This window comes from Oncorhynchus mykiss, chromosome 27 (genome assembly GCF_057628025.1).
Source record: "Oncorhynchus mykiss isolate SJ-2025 chromosome 27, ASM5762802v1, whole genome shotgun sequence".
NCBI classification, from domain to species: domain Eukaryota; kingdom Metazoa; phylum Chordata; class Actinopteri; order Salmoniformes; family Salmonidae; genus Oncorhynchus; species Oncorhynchus mykiss.
The window spans coordinates 10,260,001-10,270,069 of record NC_143048.1 but is presented as its reverse complement, the minus strand read 5'-3'; positions in this window follow the sequence as shown (position 1 = coordinate 10,270,069).

Sequence of the window (10,069 nt, the reverse complement as noted above, 5' to 3'; positions counted from 1 at the left end):
ACAGCATATTAAAGTTGCAGATAGCCTACTTATAATGATACTGAATATACAGTGCCTTGCGAAAGTATTCGGCCCCCTTGAACTTTGCGACCTTTTGCCACATTTCAGGCTTCAAACATAAAGATATAAAACTGTATTTTTTTGTGAAGAATCAACAACAAGTGGGACACAATCATGAAGTGGAACGACATTTATTGGATATTTCAAACTTTTTTAACAAATCAAAAACTGAAAAAATGGGCATGCAAAAATATTCAGCCCCTTTACTTTCAGTGCAGCAAACTCTCTCCAGAAGTTCGGTGAGGATCTCTGAATGATCCAATGTTGACCTAAATGACTAATGATGATAAATACAATCCATCTGTGTGTAATCAAGTCTCCGTATAAATGCACCTGCACTGTGATAGTCTCAGAGGTCCGTTAAAAGCGCAGAGAGCATCATGAAGAACAAGAACACACCAGGCAGGTCCGATATACTGTTGTGAAGAAGTTTAAAGCCGGATTTGGATACAAAAATATTTCCCAAGCTTTAAACATCCCAAGGAGCACTGTGCAAGCGATAATATTGAAATGGAAGGAGTATCAGACCACTGCAAATCTACCAAGACCTGTCCGTCCCTCTAAACTTTCAGCTCATACAAGGAGAAGACTGATCAGAGATGCAGCCAAGAGGCCCATGATCACTCTGGATGAACTGCAGAGATCTACAGCTGAGGTGGGAGACTCTGTCCATAGGACAACAATCAGTCTTATATTGCACAAATCTGGCCTTTATGGAAGAGTGGCAAGAAGAAAGACATTTCTTAAAGATATCCATAAAAAGTGTCATTTAAAGTTTGCCACAAGCCACCTGGGAGACACACCAAACATGTGGAAGAAGGTGCTCTGGTCAGATGAAACCAAAATTGAACTTTTTGGCAACAATGCAAGACGTTGTGTTTGGCGTAAAAGCAATACAGCTCATCACCCTGAACACACCATCCCCACTGTCAAACATGGTGGTGGCAGCATCATGGTTTGGGCCTGCTTTTCTTCAGCAGGGACAGGGAAGATGGTTAAAATTGATGGGAAGATGGATGGAGCCAAATACAGGACCATTCTGGAAGAAAACCTGATGGAGTCTGCAAAAGACCTGAGACTGGGACGGAGATTTGTCTTCCAACAAGACAATGATCCAAAACATAAAGCAAAATCTACAATGGAATGGTTCAAAAATAAACATATCCAGGTTTTAGAATGGCCAAGTCAAAGTCCAGACCTGAATCCAATCGAGAATCTGTGGAAAGAACTGAAAACTGCTGTTCACAAATGCTCTCCATCCAACCTCACTGAGCTCGAGCTGTTTTGCAAGGAGGAATGGGAAAACATTTCAGTCTCTCGATGTGCAAAACTGATAGAGACATACCCCAAGCGACTTACAGCTGTAATCGCAGCAAAAGGTGGCGCTACAAAGTATTAACTTAAGGGGGCTGAATAATTTTGCACACCCAATTTTTCAGTTTTTGATTTGTTAAAAAAGTTTGAAATATCCAATAAATGTCGTTCCACTTCATGATTGTGTCCCACTTGTTGTTGATTCTTCACAAAAAAATACAGTTTTATATCTTCATGTTTGAAGCCTGAAATGTGGCAAAAGGTCGCAAAGTTCAAGGGGGCCGAATACTTTCGCAAGGCACTGTAGGTAATGTACAGTAAGGTATAACACCAATCCAACTTGACAGAATAGACTATTCCCACTTGCAATAAACCTAGACATTCAATTATTTTAATTTGCATGAGTATGCATATAAGAGTAAACGCCAGGGGCGCAACTTTCACTGAGGACGGGGGGGACATGTCCTCCCTCACATTCTGAAATTGCATTTTTTATCATTGGAATGTGATGCTTTGCTTTAGGACCATGCAGACGCCTCCGAGTGGTTGGGTAGGCTGTTTGGAGTGTTTATGTGACAACAAAAACAGTTGCGTCCCTAGTAAACGCTGTAACTATTAAAGTTTTGAAATGAAAACTCATTTGAAAGTGTTCAGGCTACCCTAACTTAGATTTGTACATATACTTCTTTGTGACCTGTAACGCCTTGCCAGACACAGATTTAGCAAACACACAAAGTTTCTTCAGAACATTTACTTTTTCTAGTTTGATAAAATAAAGTTTCCTTCAAATGATTTTGTGTGACCAAAAAGAAGACATCTCTGCATCATATTAGACAGGACACATTCTGTGTTGTTCTTGGAGGGGTTATAACTGCATGTTATTCACCTTCTACAAGAAGGAGTCATCCAGCGGGAGGAAACCTTTATATTGAGTTTCAGTAGAAACCAGCATTCCATTGACCGTAGGACAGCCCTCCACAGCCTTCTTGCTCAACACTGCTCTGTGTTTTCGGAGTTGTCACGCAGGGGTGCAAAAACATTCTCCAGTGTGACGTCGCAAGCCTTTGAAGCTGACCGTAGATCGCACACGCACACGCACACGCACGCACACACACACACGCACACGCACACGCACGCACACACACACACACACACACACACACACACACACACACACACACACACACACTCTCTCTCTCTCTCTGGTCTGAATGTTTTCATGGGAATCTATGGCCGTTCGTCATATTTCACACAAAACGGTGCAGTTGGTTCGATAAGATAGGCTAGTATGTAGCTGATATGGCAGCCACAGCTACACAAAGGTGCATTGGGAACAAGGGACAGAGCCCTGCCCAGTTATGACTAACCTGCAACAAAGTGACACCCCCATATATTAGCTGTGATTGGTTTTGCAGTCTGTTGGGAAGCATGATAACCCCATTCAAACACCTCTCAGTATGAGCATAACACTACTGATGATCAGAATCGGTTCCCTTTTGAGAATAGCATAATGAGACAAAAATATGAACCACAAGTTGATCACTTTTTGCCAATTCAACCAAGTCACGTCACTAAAGTAAGATGAAAATAGCAAGTCAACTATTTCGACTCAATCCAGTTTTACCCAGAGGGTACAGTCTTGCATAGTATCTTAAAATGTAATTCTCAAGAGAAACTCCACCGTAGTTGCTCTTGTTAAACGTTTCACCTGAGGCACAGGAACAGGTGACAGCAATTTAATGCGCTTGCCAGGAGCACACAGGGGAAAAACATACTTTAACACTTTCGGATGTTCTCTATGTGTCACGCTCGTCGTAATGGACGGACCAAGGTGCAGCGTGAGTTGAGTTCCACATCTTTTATTTAAAGTGAAACATAAAAAATAAACAGACGACGACCGTGATAGCCGGGGTGCAACATGCACACACACAAAAACAATATCCCACAAAACAGATGTGGAGAAAAGGCTACCTAAATATGATCCCCAATTAGAGGCAACGATTACCAGCTGCCTCTAATTGGGAACCATACAACTCACCAACATAGAAATGCAATGGCTAGAACACCCCCCCTAGTCACGCTCTGACCTAAACACCATAGAGAACCAAGGGCATGACAGTATGCTGAGAAAAATAAGTGAATAATGGCTTCCGGCAAGCTGGTTGATTGTTAGGCAATATGGCTGGATATATGACACAGACACTGATAGAAAATATGTATTGTTCATCCAGACCATGTATCTAATTAACTATTATTTGAACCCTCAGTTAAGTTGTTGCTTAATGCACTTTGTATTTCCTGGCTTGTCAGCCATCACTCAATTTGGGATGTTAGAAGCTGTCATAGCAGGCGGTTGATGTTGTATACTTATAACCTGGCTGTGTTTTTCTACTCGTATGTACAGGTAACTGCCAAAATAAAGGAAACACCAACATAGAGCGTCTTAATCGAGTGTTGGGCCAGAACAGCTTGAATGAAGCTTGGCATAGATTTTACAAGTGTCTGGAACTCTATTGGAGGGATGCGACACCATTCTTCCCAGAGAAATTCCATAATTTGGTGTTTTGTTGATGATGGTGGAAAGCGCTGTCTCAGGCCCCCCATCCAGAATGTCCCATAAGTGTTCAATTGGGTTGAGATCTGGTGACTGAGAAGGCCATTGGATATGGTTTACATAATTTTCATGCTCAACAAACCATTCAGTGACCACTTGTGTCCTGTGGATGGGGTCATTATCATCCCATTGGGGCATAGTCATGGTTTCCAAAATACTGGCCCAAATAATAGCCTGCCAAACATTTTGATAGATAACCCTAAGCATGATGGGATGTAAATTGCTTAATTAACCTAGGAACTACACTTGTGTGGAAGCACCTGCTTTCAAGATACTTTGTTTCTCCCATTTACTCAAGTGTTTCCATTATTTTGGCTGTTACCCGTGTATGTGACAGGTAAAGCTAGAGAGAAGGGTGGCTCCTGGCTCATCCCTTTAAGATGTACTATGCAAATGAGAGCTGTATCCTGTATCCTGGATGCAACGCTGCATCCTGTTGACATTTCCTAAGCAGGGAAAGAGAAGAAAGAAAAAGCCGAGGCTTACAGTTCAACCCTCAGGCCATACTCTCGTGTTGGATGGTTGGAGGAAAACGTTTTGTGAAATAATGAAAGACTTGTTGCGCAAGTGGGATGACTGCACTTTTGAATATAGCTGCCCTTTGAAGCATGCACTGAAATATTACACGTTTGAGCCCTGTGAAATAGAACCTGGTGATATTGCATGTTTTTACAGTTACAGTTTTACAGTTATAATGGTTATGTAATAGTTATAATAGCCTACATTCATAATGTAATCTCGTATGGAATAATTACATTAGATACGAGACTATGAAAACATGCCTTGTCATATGTTTAATGTGGATAGTGTACATTAGGCATTGTGCTTATATTGGTATGCACTCTCAGAAAAAAAGGGTACCAAAAGGGTTCTCCGGCTGTCCCCATAGGAACCCTTTTTAGGTTCCTTGTAAAACCCTCCGTGGAAAGGGTTCTACATGGAACCAAAAATGGGTTCTTCAAAGGGTTCTCATATGGGGACAGCCGAAGAACCCTTTTTAGGTTCAAGATAGCACCTTTTTTTCTTAGAGTGTGGTAACGGGACACAGATATAGATATTTTATTTTAGACTGTGCTTGTTGTCACCCACTACTTCATATCCTGCTCCAGCTCTCTCCGGTATGTTGTGCTGTGCAGAGGAGGCCAGTCAGCGAGTGCACACGGGAGAGACAGAGGCAGAGATAATACGCTGGACTTTGCTCTTTGGGTTGTGGATGTTGTTGAAGTGGCTCTTGATAAAGCAGGACTGGGAGAGAACGAGACAGGGAAGGGGACTGATTATATTTCCCTGTGAGAAAGAAAGAAGGAAAGCTACTGGATTGATCAGGGCCTAAGTTTTGAGTCGACAGATACAGAGAGAAAAGTTCCATGGCCAGCCCGGTACCACAGTCATACCTCTTGCTTTAATTCGGCACGTAGGAGCATACTGTTGGTATAGCCTGTAATAGTTGCCCTCCGTACATCTGATACAGTTTCTGTCGCTCACACGTCCATAAACCCTCATTTGCCTCTTGGTACTAACACTGCGACAGACAAGCTGACACATTTTGACGAGGACATTCAGTCAGAGGGAGGAATGCTTATTTCTTCCTTTCCAAAAACACGGCACTCTCCGAGTCCAAACAAAGCAGTGTCTCGCTGCAGGGTAAGAGAGACAGTGTGCGACAGTGTGGCCGGTGATTTACGAGGCAGTGGACAGTGGCTGTCAGACCTGGCCGTGTTGTCTTAAGGTCTAGCCGGGGCTGACACGCTCTTCCCCTGCTCCCGCCGGGCCAGGGCCGGGGCCGGCCCCCACGTCCACATGGACCCCAGATGGCGGCGGACATTCCAGAGGCGTTCATCACCCACCCTGCTTCCCCTGGGTAAAACCACCTCCACCACCTCCATCACCACCACCACAATTAAGATTCTGTCCTCTCCAGGTCCTGGAGAATAAGGACATGAGCAGCCACAACACATGGCCCCTACACATAGCACAATACATGGCCTCTACACATAGCACAACACATGGCCCCTATACATAGCACAACACATGGCCCCTATACATAGCACAACACATGGCCCCTATACATAGCACAACACATGGCCCCTATACATAGCACAACACATGGCCCCTATACATAGCACAACACATGGCCCCTATACATAGCACAACACATGGCCCCTATACATAGCACAAGACATGGCCCCTATACATAGCACAACACATGGCCCCTATACAAAGCACAACACATGGCCCCTATACATAGCACAACACATGGCCCCTACACATAGCACAACACATGGCCCCTATACATAGCACAACACATGGCCCCTATACATAGCACACACATGGCCCCTATACATAGCACAACACATGGCCCCTATACATAGCACAACACATGGCCCCTATACATAACACAACACATGGCCCCTATACATAGCACAACACATGGCCCCTATACATAGCACAACACATGGTCCCTATACATAGCACAACACATGGCCCCTATACATAGCACAACACATGGCCCCTATACATAGCACAACACATGGCCCCTACACATAGCACAACACATGGCCCCTATACATAGCACAACACATGGCCCCTATACATAGCACACACATGGCCCCTATACATAGCACAACACATGGCCCCTATACATAGCACAACACATGGCCCCTATACATAGCACAACACATGGCCCCTATACATAGCACAACACATGGCCCCTATACATAGCACAACACATGGCCCCTATACATAGCACAACACATGGCCCCTACACATAGCACAACACATGGTTCTTTTGAAAAGTGTTTTATCATCCTTACAACAATAATCTGAATGTGCTCAATTGTAGACAAGATAGGATCTAGCTAAGATCTCACAGGCTTTAGACCACGTTTAATGATCTGATGAAATCTAGAGATCCTCTTCCTGTTCTCCAAGCATGTTGCTAGAGAGCACTGGTAGATAAGGGGTGTAGGTAACAACACTTCAGGAACCCAACAAGGACTTCTGGACTTTTGACACACCCAACCTACCCGACGTCTCCAAGCGGTTATTATCAGTACTTATGAGCCGTTTGCATCCCAGGTGTGCGAGTGACATATACGCCCCCGCCCCTTTGCCGTTGCAGCATGTGACCTCATTACTCAGTCCAATCAGATAAGCTTTTCTCTGTCTCGTCCCGTATCTGATACACACTAGTTTCCCCTGACCCACTGACAGATGTAGTAAAGGGGTAGTAGGGCTATTATGACCGACCTGGACTTTTGACCAGAGGGTTAGAGGTTGTCGCACGGGTGCGAGAACTTGAGCCAGACACTGAAAGGGAGTGGCCTCAGTGTGTATTCAGCTGTACAAATGGATAATACCGGAGCTCTGTCACTGGTTTCTGTGTGGTGACTATATTACCCTGGAAATTAGCAATCCTCCGGATTCCGACTTATCATCAATAACACTGGCGGTATTCACTCATCCCCATCAGCATCATTACGATCTTTCTTATCATCACTTACTTGGCAAAAGTCTAGCCAAAAACACTGACACTTCGTCTACCACCCTCGGTTATTACATGATCATAAAAAGCTCACTTCAGGTGACAGTTATGGCTGTATAAGGATGTTAGGCATGTCTACACCTAAAGGCAGAATGAGTACTCTAAATTGAGTGAGTCCGTAAAAAGCCTCTCCCTGTGTCTGTACATCTATAAGAGCCTGTGGAGTCCATGGTTGGAGTCCCTGTTCGCCCACCACCGCTGGGTCCTGGTTGAGTGAGAGGTCACAGTTTGGTGGAAGCAGCCCCTGAAGCCTAGGTCCCCCGCCCTGTCACGAGCCTGTTACTGGGGGTTTTGTTTTCATGGCCACGCAATCACAGGTCCCCCTCGCTTGCACCAATTAGCAACATCAGGAACCAGCTGGGCCATATTCCAGGCGTGCCGCCCGCCTCTCGGGTTACCGGTGCGAGGGGCTAAAAACAAGGAGGGTGCGAGAAAGACAGGAGAAAGGGCTGCCAGCAACAATACAGTATGTCCCGAGCATACACACTCACTCTCATTGGACCTATGTAGACACACTTTCACTCTCTCTCTCTCTCTCTCTCTCTCTCTCTTTCTGATCTCGCTCTCTCTGATCTCTCTCTCTCTCTGACCCCTCTCTTCTTTTTCTCTCTCTCTCTGATCTCTCTCTCTCTCTGATCTCTCTCTCTCTGACCCCTCTCTTCTTTTTCTCTCTCTCTCTCTCTCTGATCTATCCCTCTCTCTGATCTCTCTCTCTGACCTCTCTCTTCTCTCCCTCTCTCTCTCTCTCTCTCTCTCTCTCTCTCTCTCTCCCTCTCTCTGATCTCTCTCTCTGACCTCTCTCTCTCTCTCTCTCTCTCTGATCTCTCTCCCTCTCTCCGATCTCTCTCTCTGACCTCTCTCTTCTCTTTCTCTCTCTCTGATCTCTCTCTCTCTCTTTCTCTCTCACAAACATGTTGACTCAAATTTACCTTACTATTGTACACAATGTCATCCCACCAACACATACGGTATCCCCTTTAACATGGCAGGATACAGCTTTAACAGTAGAGCAGCACTTTATGTTGGATACCACCACTGGTTTGAACACCATGTGTTTGTCACGGATGTGTCCACCACTCATCTCGTGGCCTGTCCCGTCTCGCACACCTCTCCCCTAGTCTGTTTTCGTGCTGTTGGGCACCATAAACACCAGTGGTCGGGAGACGGGGAGGAAGAGGAGGATGGGGGACGAAAAAAGCAGGGGAGGGCGAGCTGGGCCGCAAAGGGATGAATGAGGCTCCTGAGTCGATGGCTCTCTCACAAACAGGACTTCACGAAAGCCCAGAACGTCTCACGCACCATAGACAAACTCAAGGTTTTCACAGCACTGGTGGAACAGGTGGATTCTCACATCAACAACATCGAGTGTCAGCGAGATTTGCTTAGAGCACCTGTTCCACACACCACAATATCCAAGAGTACTGCAGAGTCCTGACTCTATAACGTTCAGTACCATTCTGTTTCAGGAACTGCCATGATTATCTATACTGTGTATGTTTTTTTCCTAAAATGGCATTTCTGTCAAATTAACTTTGACCAATTCTCACTGAACTGGCTTGATCTAATATGGACATGGACTGGTACAGTGTTATAAACCTTACAGGGCCTTCCGAGTTAGTGGAAGAGAAGGGTCCCAGGCTCTCATTATATTGAGACACCTTGGCTCCCAGTCCACCATCCACATTCCCTCAGGCTCTGATATTTGCATTGTGACAGCTACAAAGTGCCTGAAAACATGTGCGCCATGTTGTCCATCTCAACAGACAATCAATGGAATGTTCTTTTCAAAGTGGAATGTACAACCCCAAAATATCTATCCTCTTCTTTTCTCTCCTTCTCACGCCCCCCCCGCTGACTCCTCTCTGTCAAAATAAACAGATTGAGAGCTCTTTTGTATTTTACATGGCCCCTACATGCTTACTTTGACGCAGGCATTTATAAACAAATTAAAAGGTATTTTTCTTGAAAGGTATCTGACATACCTAGTGCTGGTTCTCTCTCTCTGCGTCTTCTCTCTCGCTCTGCGTTCCTGGCAGATAGGGTCCTAACCGCTGCCGGGGGAACTTTCCTGGCTCTGTGGGACCCGGGACAATCAATCCTTTCATAGTGGGCAAAAAATCCGACCCCTGGCTCCATCCTAGCAGTTAGGCCGCAGGGAGAAGGTCTCTAACTCTCACTTTCACTCTCTCAAGCCACCTTGGTTTACAAAGCTACCTTTTTACGGGTTTATATTTAGATAAACTTATTTTTCACCGCTGACCATTTTTCAGCTACTGGGGTTGTCGTGGAGTAGGATTATTAAAAAAATAAAAATAAATCTCTAAACGGTTTGCTTCGTGCAAAGCAATTTGGAAAAGGTTTGGACGCATGAGGTGGCTGGGTGTGATGGTGCCCTGTGTGTTTCCCGTAAATGAGCTGTGTGCCTTATTCAAAGACTTGCGGTTAAGCGCCAAATAAAGATTAGCTCGGCAAAGACGCTCGGATTCAGAGGGAATCGAGAGGAGGGATTCAGTATATCTGAGGACAAGCTAGCCGTG